The sequence below is a fragment of the Hemicordylus capensis genome, chromosome 4, assembly GCF_027244095.1.
Source record: "Hemicordylus capensis ecotype Gifberg chromosome 4, rHemCap1.1.pri, whole genome shotgun sequence".
Lineage (NCBI taxonomy): Eukaryota > Metazoa > Chordata > Lepidosauria > Squamata > Cordylidae > Hemicordylus > Hemicordylus capensis.
The window spans coordinates 199,432,066-199,445,319 of record NC_069660.1 but is presented as its reverse complement, the minus strand read 5'-3'; the positions used below and the strand labels follow the sequence as shown (position 1 = coordinate 199,445,319).

At 42.2% G+C, this 13,254-nt stretch overlaps 1 long non-coding RNA gene across 1 annotated transcript; it reads right to left on the bottom strand.

The window, feature by feature from the left end:
- Positions 1-6,699: 6,699 nt before the first annotated feature.
- On the bottom strand, positions 6,700-12,923 carry LOC128324057 (uncharacterized). The gene is made up of 4 exons (XR_008306609.1): positions 12,844-12,923; positions 11,448-11,547; positions 9,929-10,017; positions 6,700-7,231 (listed from the first exon to the last, which is right to left on the bottom strand). It is a non-coding gene; the product is annotated as an uncharacterized LOC128324057 (long non-coding RNA).
- Positions 12,924-13,254: the final 331 nt, after the last annotated feature.

The following is a 13,254-nucleotide window of genomic DNA, read 5'->3' as shown; positions in this document are numbered from 1 at the left end:
TTTCTGGCACCCTTGTGTCCAAAACCCAAGTTAAGAGGAGGGCTACCCAGGAGGGTTTGCTGCTGAGCTGCCGCTGGGAGCGGCATGGCTCCTGTTGGTTCTCATGCATGGCTAAAATCTGGCTGGGCTTCCCTAGCCCTATTTTAGCCATGTATGAGAATAGCCTCACTATGTCTCATGAGGAATAATTAATGGAGCTGGGTATATTTAGCCTGGAGAACAAAAGCCAAAGAGGAAATATGAGCAGCATCTTCAAAAATGTGAATGCCCATCACACAGAAGAAGGGGCAGCCTTATTCTCTGTTGCTCCTGAGGGCAAGTCTGAAACCCCTTACTAGAGATGCCCCTGATGAATTTCTGCCTAATGCATCTCTAAAAAGAATAGTTCTTTCCCCAAATGTTATGTGCTATAGCAGGGCTTGGAACCTTTGCTCATGGGTAGACCTCATCCTTGCTTGTAAGTAGACCTATGAGAAAATATTGCATCCTTTTCCCCAAGTGTACCCCTAATTTTACTCATGAGTAGACCTGGATTTACTCATGGGTAGACATCACACACACACGAACAAACCGTAGGCTGTTTGAAAAGAAAAATCTGATTGAGCATTATAATTCCCAAAGGGAGACACACATGGTTAGAGGGTACCCCATGAGGAGGTGCCCTTCTTCCCCCTGCCCCCAATTTCCAGGATGCAGAACCTCAAAACCATCCCTGAATTAAACATTTTCCCCTTTACATCTCAAACTGCTGAAAGACAAGTAGCTTGCCAGCTGACTTTTGTCTCCCACAATAATGTCAGAGAAATGTTGTAGTTCAGACTAGAGGTGAGCATAAAACTGGCTGGCCAGGTTCAGTTTGAGTCTGAACTTGGCCTGAACCAGACTGGGCCAGTTTGGTTTGGCACCCTTTGGACACCACCACCACCACCCCGCCCCGGTTTGGTTCAGGGGGATCACAGGCTTTTACTCTTAATTTTTTTTTCATTTTTAATTTTGTAATTACCCCTCCAGTTGGCTTCCTCAAGACTGTTGTGGGGTCTCTGGAGGTTCCCCCTCCCACCGAGGGCCTCCATTATGCCTCAAATCACCCTGTTTGGGTGGTCTTTGGCCCGTTCCAGGCCTCACCCCCGTCATAGTGTCTATGCATAGCCATACAATTTTTTTTCTTTTTTAACAATAAAATCTTGTGAAACACATATCCGCCCCCAAACAGCTGAAGGTTTCGGTCTGGTGCTGAACCAAACCAGGGGTGGTTGGGTTCGACATCAGACCATCAAACCAAACAGGTTCGATGTCAAACCTGTTTGACATCCCACCTATTTGCACATCCCTAGTTCTGCCCCACTCCAACTGGAACAACAGTTTTGAGGGCTATGTTGGCCCTCCCAACAATTTCCCTGTCTGATGCAACCTTTTTCAGTTGCACAGACCTAAATGCTCTTGGCACTATGTGATGTGAGGGGAAAGGGTTGGGCCACAGCAATTTTGATCAGGATCCCTGCAGTTCCTATTTAACTATTTTTAAAAATTACATGCAGGCCCAACCTATGTGTTTAATGTGATGTGTTGTTTGGCCCTTAGCTGAGCCTAAGAGCAATTCCCTACAGGTAAGTCAGTCTATTCATAGTAGTGTTATGAGGTCTGCAGGCACTGTGTCAGCTACCACCTTCCATGTTTATGTTTTGGCTCAATTGGGGGAAATTAGTGTCAAATGATGCTGACCCATGAACAGCAATAAAAATACCTTAAGAGCTGTGCAGGACAGTCAGCCACGACATGGACTCATGGGAAAGAAAGAGGATGAAGAAATAACTTTGAAAACAAAGAGCTGCTTTATTGAGGGGTGATGGGGTACACGAAGTGAAAAAGTGTTTGGTTAGGCATGTTACCAAGTTCCTATACTAGAATGGGGGATAGAGGTCTAAGGGTGAAAGAGAGAGAGAAGAGGAAAGCCATGTGTCATTTTTACCTAGTGATATATCTCGCTGATTATATCTCGCTGGTAGAAATCCTTCTTTCCAAGGAGCTCAAGCACAGAGAGAGCTTGTGGGCATATCTGAGCACCATGTGATGGCAAGGTGCTGTGGGTATATGGGCATCAAGTGTGGCAGATACAATGGCAGCAGCAAAACATGATCCCCAAAGCAAACGTGTGATCTCATGTTTGGAGGGGGTTCTTCTAAGCAAAAACATGTCTGGAGGCTAGAGGGAGACCAACTGATGGTCCCATTTGGCAGTTTCCTGATGATTTCAAGAATTACTGCTGCTGATAAAGTATGAATATTAATTATGACTACGTTATGTCTGGGTGGTGCTTTCCTGTATGCTCCATGTCAAAGGATGTTCAAAAAAAGGGAGGTTGCAGATCAATCACTTGGACAAAAGAGAAGGGAATATCATACTATTATTATGTAATAATATGAAATATGATATTACTATTTCATAATACTATTTCATACTATTTCATAATACTATTATGAAATAGTAATATCTACTATTTCATGTAGATGCTGTTCAACAGCTACATGAAACCTCTGGGAGAGGTCATCCGGGTCATTCGGGGACTTGGACTGAGTTGTCCAATACAAAATGCTAGTCAGCATTTCTCTTCCAAACAATCACAGAGACAGAAAATGGCTGAGATTTGAGTTTAGGAAGTACACTGAAGTAACTCAAATATGGTGAAGGAAGTGGGTCTGGTAACAGTAGCTGCAGCCCACCTTAAACTGCTGTTAGACAAATTCAGGGAAGAGAAGGCTGCCAAATTTTTATTAGGCCTTGCTCCTGTGCCATTAAAAGAAGTGTGCCTTAGAAACATAAGCAGTTGATAATGCCATGAAAACCTTCACCTACTTATTTCTGCAGATGAAGCTGCTGTTAGAGGCACAGGAGCAGGCCAGTTCTGGTTCCTGGTTACCTGGCGCCCTAATGGGCATAGCTTTAAATTCCAGATTCTGGAAACAAGCAACAAGCGAAGATCATCACCTTCACACTCTGGCTTCATAGGTATCAGGTTAGCTATTTTTTTAGAAGCATCACATTGAACCAGAGGGATTTTACCATAACCCAGCAAGGCAACCCTTGTGTTGTCCTGAGCACCAGAAAAGCACCAGTATTTATCCTGTCAAATTGCTGCAGAATTGTAACATATACAATTCTTAGTGGGCAAATTTATCTGAGGGCTCAGCAGAAGGAACAACCTGACAAATGTAGATCTGCTGGATCTGGTAGCTATTTTAGCACTCGAAAGGACACCTTTAGCCACTTATCGCCAAGTTGATTTTTTGTTTCATTTTTCTCAACTGGGCTTTTTATACAAGATTTGAAGATCCGTTTTCATATCATGCCTTTGTAATATGTCTTGCTGATATGTGCTGGAAAATGTCCACAGTTCAGTAACAAGCACAGCAGGATGGAGACATAAAGGAAAATACCTCCAGCACACTGATAATAATAGTTTAAGCACAGTTTGCTTCCTGTACAAAATTTGTCTTCTCCTGTTGACTCAGAATGTAATGTACTACATCTGATAGGTAAAGCAGTAAGAAAATACCCTTGTAAAAGGTATCTCTTTCAAACTGTTTCAAAGAGAGAAAAAGTTAACAGTGGCAGACCTTGTACCATTTTAGTCTAACTGGAGAGAACTTCTTGGTCTTGGTCAACTGGTACATGAATGCTATGTAGTAAATGGTCAAATTAGACTAATTAGGGTCAAATTAGATGGTACTTTAAATGCATTAGTTGATCCTGCATATCTCCCTTTTATTTTGTAAACCACATACACAGGAGCTAGTGAATTAGACTTAAACTGACAGAGGGTGGGTAGAGGGCTCTGTTCTCACCACTATTCCAATATGGATTGTGCATCTACACATATGTGATCTACCTAAGGAAAAAAGTTTCCTTTGGCAACATAATGTAAACTGCGTGCATGGGTTGTTCAATCTGGATCACAACTGTGGCAGAGAGCCCTATCCCCACCCTCAGAGCCTATCTAGTTCACACGCTCTGTCAAATTATAGGATATGCAGAGTTTATCCTAAGAACACTTAATGGGGAGTAAGTCTCAATGGCTGACAAGATGTGCAGTTCTAACATCTGCCAGAGCATGCGGTGCTGCTGCTGCAGACCCAAAAGCAGCAGCTTACAACTGGATTGTGTCACAGTAATCCTAAACATACTTGCTCGAAAGTAAGTGCCACTGAAATCAATGAAACTTATTTCCGAGTAAACATGCTCAGGATCAATTGCTGAAACATAGAGCTAAATGCTCTTGATTGATCTGGAAAGATGCTGGGTATATGTAACAGCTGATCATTACTAACGTGTTCATGATTCCCATCATCATCATTCAGGAATGTGTTTATAGAAAACAAAAAGGGTATTCACACATGCAGCCTAACCTAGGCTAGGGCAGCGTGAAGCACTGGGAGCAAAGTCACTCCCGGTGCTGCCCCTATGCTAAGCCTCACTTTTTCACCTCAGCTGGCGATCGTCTGGGTGATTGCGGCTGGGTTAAATGGCTTCCCCTTGGCCCACTGCCATTTCCAGCAGTGTGCCAGGGAGACTGGCTACGTTCATGCCCCAGGGCACCCTGGGATATGAGAGGGGGAAGCCCTACTGCTCCCAATATTTCCTTGGCTACCCATGTGGGCACATGGCACAATGGAGGCGAGGATGGCAGCCACTCATCTGCCAGGGAAGGTGTGCGAAAGACCTCCAAGTCTTCAAGTTTGATTCCCAGGAATGCTGATGGGATCAAAATGTGCTCAAAGTCATTGATCAATTCATTGTGAGTTTTTATTTGTGACATAAAGTAGCTGCAATACATGTAATTCGGAATGGTCTTACATTAACCCTTTTTCTTTGGTCAGCACAGTAACATTAACCATGTGAATTATTCAAGTCACAAGCCATTTGCTTCTACAGGAAACAGCAGGACATGAACAATCTCTCCCACTGAAATCAAGAGTCATCCAAGACCACCCAGTGATTAATGGCCAAGTGGGAATTTGAATCTAGGTCCCTCCAGCTCGAATCCAACACAGGTGGTTGCTTGAGCAGCTGGTTGCTTACTTTCCCAATTACATCACGGTATTATCTGATAGCAAAGACAAGAATTATCACCAGTTTTACTGGTTCATTGACCAACTTTTGACCAGTCAAGTGCCCAATCCTAATGTGGGTTAATGGTAGAATAGCACTAGGATTAAATATGAGGGATTTTTTTTTCTTGTCACCTTGAAATTCTCTTTTAGTGACAGGGGGGAAAAACTTCTGCCAAAATCTAATTAAGAAGATAAGACATTTTATTTATATTTTAAAAGATGCACCCTTTTCATTTTGAAATATTTCATGTGGATGTTTAATATGTCAACTGCTATAAAGGAAAACTGCAAATAATAGACCCATTCCCACTTGAACAAACTGAGAGTTATGTGCTGACTGATGAAATAACTCATGCACAGATCTTTTTATATGCAAGAGATTGTGCCTTGGAAACTTGACAAAAATTATGCCATCTGGTTATCCGTTTGCTTATTATAAGCCCCATCAAGAAGGAAAGAAAGAAATTGTGCATTGTTAGGTCTCACTAGATTCAAACTAAATCAAAAATGCAGTTTGTTTGATCTAGTATGGTAGATATGTCTTTGGGGATTGATTAAAGTCAGAGGTACATGGTGCTACATTTCTTGTGTGCATTTCATCATCAAAGGATTCTCATTTAGCTCTTTGAATAAAATATGAAGATAACAGATAAAGCTCCTGTGTCACTGCTAAAATCCTTCAAACCAATATTTATTAAAACTGAAAGCATAAGAGAGCAAGGGAGGACACCTTCTATATTAGCATGCACACATAAATCTGATAGTGTAGATATTTTTCGATTCTTTGGAAGATTTAGAGTCCTTATTTAAACTGAAGGTTAAAAAAACCCAAAGTTCATGATGTTTAGAGACAAAATAAGATTATAGTTCCATAAAACCTGAAAAATGGAGGCCAGCTACATCAATTTATTTGTATTCTGTGAAACAAGGCCATTCATTGGCTGATCAAGTGTTCCAGACCTTTCCATACCAGTGGCCACAATTCAGTGCTCTGTGCATGGATGGAGATGAGCAAATTTAGCAGTGAAAAGGTTTATAGAACCCCTATCATCGTGTAATCTAGTGCACTCAAGATAGGTTTTGTAGTCTCCTGGGTCTAGCTCTGAGTATGTGTTGTTACCATGACAACCTGTTTGTGGGCTCCCCCAAGGAGCACCCTTCTATGTCTGATTTGGAACTACAAGCCTGTAATTACCACTGTTTGTACCCTGGATCCCACAGGACTGTGAGATCTTCATTTTGTTTCACCTGTAGCGAACTCAATGGTCATGTCACTTTGGCATATAGCCTGGGAGAAGGAACTCTTAGGTCAGGTCCAAAGTCCAGGGCTGCAGGAGAACCCACACTTGTCACCCCCTGATTACTTGCAAGTGGGAAGCCAGAGTGGACGTAATTTAATCAGCACTATTTCTTTTAATGAATCAGCAAGGTATTCTCCCTATGTTGGCAAAGCAGATCAGGTCAAGACAGCACCTCCTCAGGAAGAAGAGATAAGAAAGTAACAGTTCATTTCCGCTGCTAACTAGTATTTTAATGGTTGGCTCAAGGTATGGGAAGCTAGCTTGTTTACATTCTAGCTACTCCCAGATATTCTAAAAGACATGTGAGAGAAACTTTGATGCATCCATTTCGTTTCTCCCTACAGGAGCCTTTCAGACCTTTCCCAGCCGTTGTTCAAGAAGTCCACTCCTCATTTTTGAATGGGAAAATGTTGCATCCTGTTCTTTGTCCCAATTGCCAACCTTTTCAAGATGCGATCAGCATAATACCTTGGGCAAGATTTTTCTTATAAGAGATCATGACACCATCAATCCATGTGTCTCCTGGGCCACTCGTGTCTCTACCCCAGATTCACCAGGTGTTTCTTCCTCAGATGCACCAGCCTTTTCCTATGTCTTGGTACAGGCACCTCCATCTTGCCCTGCCTTGACTGCTGCTTCTGCTTTCCTTTTCACCTCCTGACTGGCCTTCTTCTTAACCTGGTCTGCGCAGCACTCCTGGCTGCGAGATTCTGGTTCATTTTTTAATTTTGCCTGGCTCTTGAACCTCTGCCTGGTCCCTGGATTCCTGCTCCCACCTTCCTGCCTTCCTTGGAGGAGAGAAGTGTCTGGGTAACGACAAAACTGAAAGGGTTTACAGCATTCCTCTGGGAAGGATCAAGGTAGTGTATAAGCCCTGCTCTCAAACCTCTTACTCCCTTTCCTCCTACTCCTTCTAAAATCCAAAACTGTCCATTTCTCTCTTGTCAGCCTTGAGTGAACTTAAGTTGGAAACTCAAGCCAAATTGCCTCTTTGTGAGCTGTAACATTGTCATTTGTAACTTATTGGTCTTGCTAGTCTTGTTAGTTTGACATTGTGGCTCATTAACCATTATTTCTATGCCTGTACCCCAAAATCCCTTCAATAATCCTCTTATCTTTGAACTTTAGCCTCTCCATTCAGTTCTTTCCATGACCGAAGCTTTGAACAAATTTATTCTGAAGGTGGGACTGCTCCATTTCAAGCTAGCTATTTCCCCCACACAAGCCTAAAATGTGGCTCACAGTTCCCGCCAATTCCCTGGGAGCAGTTCAATTAACAGTGTTCATGTTAGGAGCATTGCACATACAAGTCTGCATGCACACAGTAGTTTCTATGAACTGCTGCTGGTATAGATTATGGTAGATTCACATATACTCAGCAATATAGTAGGACAACCCAGCTTATACCCAAGCAGCAACTGGGGATGCTCAGTCAAAGTATCTCATTCAAAATACCAGGGCATCCATATATCTGGCTTTACAAATAGCTTCTTGGAGAATAATGTATACAATGAGCTTGATTTAAAACAAATAAAGAAGTGTTGGATAGGAATGTAGAGAAAGAAGGATTATCTATAGCTTGGTAGCTGTATATTTCCATCAAAATCAAAGTTGGCATTTCCCTGAACACCAATGGGAGGGGTGACTGCCCTCTTTTCCTCACTTGTGGGCTTCCAAGATGTACCTGGTTGGCCACGGTGTGGTACAGAATGCAGGACTAGACTGATACAAAATGAGGTTGGTGAATTCCCCCCCACCCCACTCTCATGACCAATTCAGAATGGAATGGATCCTTTAAAAACAGAGTAATTTGGAGCATGTCCATTGGACACCTGAAATTAATCAATTTTTCTCAGTGATGCAATCAGGAGTGCAAGGGGGCCGATTGGTTTCCCAATATGCAGCCCTCCACTCAGCATGGATAGAAACCTCCCTACTGGCTCCCTTTCCACTTTGTACTAGTTTGTGCTAGAGGCCCATTCATGTTCAAAGATTACTGGGCCTAAGCAGATCTTGGGCATTCAGAGGAGGTGGGCATGATGAGGAGTGCACGTGAGCTGGTGTCCAAAGCCAAGTAAAGACAGGGCCTCTCTGCACTTCACATAGCGATACATGACAGAGGCTAGAGAGTGCCCAAGCCATACACAGATGTACTGTACAATGGGTCTAAGGAGCCTTTGGACATGGGAATCTTGTATCCAGAGTGATTTGGCATCATGATAAGTATAGTTCTTATGATATCCAATGTATCATCCTGTTACTCAGGATGTAATAATACATGCATAGGAGTAGCCAGCATGTCCTGAGCCTAAGCATCCTTTTTGGTCAAAACAGGACCCTTCCTCCCCACCCACCCCCACCCCGCTTCTCCTACTTGCCATGGCTTGTTACAAGTGGGGAAAATACTGAAAATGTCATTGCAACATGTGTGTTGCAATCCAGGTTGGTTGTGTATCAGTGGAATGACACTGCGCATGATGCTGAACCATCCTTGATTCTTAGGCTTAGTGACCTTCCTGGCTCTGACAGGGTTCTCCCTACTGCCTTCCCTACCTCTAGTGTTTTGCACAAAGCATGGAGGCAGAAGAGAGGGTCCACCCTTGGTGAAAGAAATGCTATGGGTTGGAGGACCTTTTGGCCCCATTTCTACAGTTGGGATGAATAAACGGGACCCTCCAAATCAGGTGGCTGTGTGTGGACTCAGCAGTGAAGGCAATGCTTTCATGAGTGGTTGCCACTTAGCTTTGGCTATATGATAGCGATGCTAATGACATGTATAGGCAACTGGGGGGAAAGAAAAAAGAAGTACAGAGTAAATTAACTGGCCAAAGTGTGCTAAGAAATTGTCAAGAAAAAGAGGCATTTCTATTCTTTATAAATGGCTAAAATTGCTAATAATTAACAAAAATGAAAAACAACACAGGCCCTACATGCAGCTTTACATTCTAAAGAATTTGCTGACACTGATACTGTTCTTGAAAAAGTGTGACTGTGCCAACACACAGTTTTTAGATGTGGCCTGCTAGACACTACACCACACTGGTCCTCATGAGAATAGTTGTCTGAAAGAAAATCATAGCATCAGAAGTGTCTTTCTAACTGAGCTGAGAGTTTAGCAAACAGATCTTGGAAGAAATAGAGTTGAAATAAGGCCTTTGCCATTAGAAATGGTCTGCATAGAAAGAAACAGTAATTATTCTTTGGGGTGACTAAAGAGGTTACTTATGCAAAGATAGAGGGGGTGGGGGAATTAAGCAATGCAAAATTAAAATGTATGAGGATGGAATCCTGTAGGGTGTGTGTATCTATTTTGCAGGGGTCATTAAGACATCACTGGACCTGTTTAAGGATGAAGGAAAAGGCCAGATAACATTTTAAGATATGTTTCAGCTCTAGGAATGTATAAAACTGGTCGAACAATTTATTGATGTCTAAAGTTCCTTGATGTGCTCAGAAAGACAAAGTAGATAAGAGGATGTTAAGTCATTATTTCATCACAGAAATGTCAATCATACTCACTTGGCAGGGTTGCTTTCTGAGTTGTAATATACTGCCCTTCATTCAGGTTTAGTGACAGAGAGATTTTCTATGGAAATATTTTCGCCTAGCTGGAGCATATTATAAAATAATTATGGAATCTAGTACTGTCATTTCCCAGAATGCTAGATGATCCACATTTAATATTTATTTCAGGTATCTAAAAAGTCATTATATATATTATGGGCCAATCTAGATATGCCCAGACTCATATAGAAATAACATTGAGACAAATTTATAGGCAAAATTGCTGAAGGGCAATTTCAGTTATTTTTGATCAGAGATTCCGGAAGTGCTTAGTTGAGTGGAGATTAGTTTGCAACACATCAACAACAAATTACTGAGACCGAGGAATGTGCTTCCTATGACAAATTGTGTTGAAGAATGCTGACAATCTACTAAAGAGGTAGGGCTGGAATCTTCCTGTATTGCAGGGTTGAGGTGGGAATATCAGGTTATGGCTTGGCTTACGGCAACATACAAATTGAACCCTACTTAAAAACCAAGGAACATAGGGAGCTGCCTTATACCAAATCAAACCATTGCTCTATCTAGCTCAGTATTATCTATACTTGACTGACTGCAGCTCTCTAAAGTTACAGGCAAGAGTCTTTCTCAGTTCTACCTGGAGTTGCCAAGCAGTGAACTTGGAACCTTCTGTATGCAAACATGCTGAAGGCACATCCCATGGACCTCCTTAATGGTGCCACTGTCCATGACTAATAGCCATTGTAGCTAGGGATTATGGGAGTTGCAGTCCAACTGCTGGAAGGTCCAAGTTGTGCAGCCTCACACTAGCCAATAGGCCACCTTACTCCTGCTCCATACAGAAATATACTGAAAATGTCCAAAGCACACCCCAAGATAGAAATAGTATATACATTTCTGGAGGCCAGCAACAGTACTATCACATCATTTTAAAAACCTCTACTTTAATCCCAAATGTTATATCTCTACATAGCCAAAGACAGCTTTCACCAAGCTTCAATCAGTTCTGATGTATGCTACCTTGCACTGGAACAATATATATATAAGCACAGATATTTTTAAAAATCCAATTTGCTCTTCTCATCACAAAACATTCATCTCCTTTTTTTCAATGGCCAAATCATGCCTTTGGAGCACATTTAGTTTAAGCTGCAGGTATGTGACTATCAGACCTAAACAAGCAAATAAAGCAATGGCTATTGTGTCTCAGCTTGTTCCCCACTGCTGTTTAAAAATGGCCCACATTTAGATGCAACAATAGCAGGGCTGTTTTCCTGGGTAATTCTGCTTCTCGGTTCAGTGCAGGGACAAGGTGAAAACACATGAGGTGTGATTAACAGCATTACCAATGCTTTGTCATTGGTTTCCTGATAAACACACTGGCTGCTGTTTCTGCAGTTAAGAGACTTGGGAGGAATATTTTACACATGGCAAAGTTTAATCACACCTAAAGTATGGTAAATGGCAATATCATAAATGCAATTGAAAATATTACTTTATGAAATGGCCCTACCTCTTTCCGGTAATGTATTGTTCTGCTTTCAACCTTGACCTGCCTTCAGGTTTTTTTCTTTCAATATCATCTCCTCCCAACAGCAATAAAAAGTGTAAAGCTGGGGTGCAAAAAGCAGACATCAAAATCCCCCTGTAGCCTAAAACACTGGCCCTAGAAAGTGCCTGAATTTCTGAAGAGGGCAGGGGCGTATCTAGGAGTAGGGCAGGCAGGGCACGTGCCCTGGGCGCCACTTGAAGGGGGGCCATTTTGTAAAATTATTATTATTTTTTAAAAAGGCTGCCAAAAACAAAATAGCCACCGTGCATGCTCAAATGGCCTCTGTGAGGCCCTAGGTGATGCCAGGCCTTGCAGAGGCCATTTGAGCATGCACGGTGGCCATTTTGTTTTCAGTGGCCATTTTTAAAAAAAGTAAAAATGGTCACTGCACATGCTCAAATGGTCCCTGCGAGGCCCTAGAGGCCAGTGGGGGGAGGAGGAATCTTTTCAAACCCCCCAGCCTTTAGGAAGCCCCCCGAAGGGGCTACAGGTAAAAATAATTATAATAATATATAATATAAGTCACTGTACACATATTCAGATTGGCACTATATACAGAGAATCAGGGCTTGTGAATACTGAGCTGATGCTTATGAGCTAGGATTGTATTCATTTGCTCTTACTTTGCTTCTTGTGATAAGTGAGTTAAATGTGATGTCTTGCTAATATGGCTATTCATGGTGAATTTGTCTTTGAATCAGTGTGAAATCCTTAATATTAAGGCCCACTGGGAGTTTCTTGCTCTCTTTCTCTCATTTTAACTGTCTTTCTGAAAGACTAGAATATATTCCAAGCAGTGACACTGTTTACTCTGCATATCCTTTAATTATTTACAGTGTATCTGGGAAAAGTCAAATTCTCCATTTATTTTTAAAACTTATGTAATGGTGATGCTACAATACATAGTAGAGAATTAGACAGGCACTTCTGTTTAGTTTTCCAAGTACACCTCCACATAGTATTTGGGTATTTCATGAGCCCCGGCATACTGAAATTTGTAGTTTTCCAGCATTTTTTGGTCTGGCTAAGTCCACTGCTAAAATAGTTTTTGAAAGATTAAAAGATTAACAAGCCTGACTTGTATTTTTCACTTGATATTATGGTAAAGTTATCTGAAAGATGGGTGTCAGATGCTTGGACAGGGGGCGCAATTTCAGTGTTTGCCCTATTTTCCCTAAATACGCCTCTGTCGCCACAGAGGGGCCTCTCCTCCTCCATGAATGTTTCTAACCCCCTTTCAAACCCACCTAAGCCAGGGATCATTACCACACCTAGTTCCACAAGTTAATTGGCTTTCTTTTTTGTGTATTCTGAACAGAGACGGGCCTTAGTGCTAAATGTGATGTAGAGGGATTACCTAGCTAAGGGACTTCAGCTAGGTAAGGGAGCAGGGAGGGCAGGACAGGGGTGACTCTCCCCTGGTGCTTTGACACTGAGCTGCACAACCAAGACAGTGTTTGGATTCAAACCAGAACCCGCGTGGCCAGTAACTGATCTTGCGATCTCACAATCAGCCACAGAATTCTGCCGTCATGGTTCCCCTTGGAGACCTGTGAGGATTCTGCAGGAGGCTCACTTGGCAGCATTCTAGATAAGCTGCAGCATCTTTGATAAGTTGGCTGTCTTTGGCTGTCAGTTTATCATCAGTTTATCATTTTAGCTGTCAGGATGGGTGGCTGCTGGTCATGGGTGAACTGTAGGTAAGTCTCCGGCATGATGGGGAAGCAAAATCTAATGGCTGCCTGGACTTGGTTTTTAAAGATGCCCT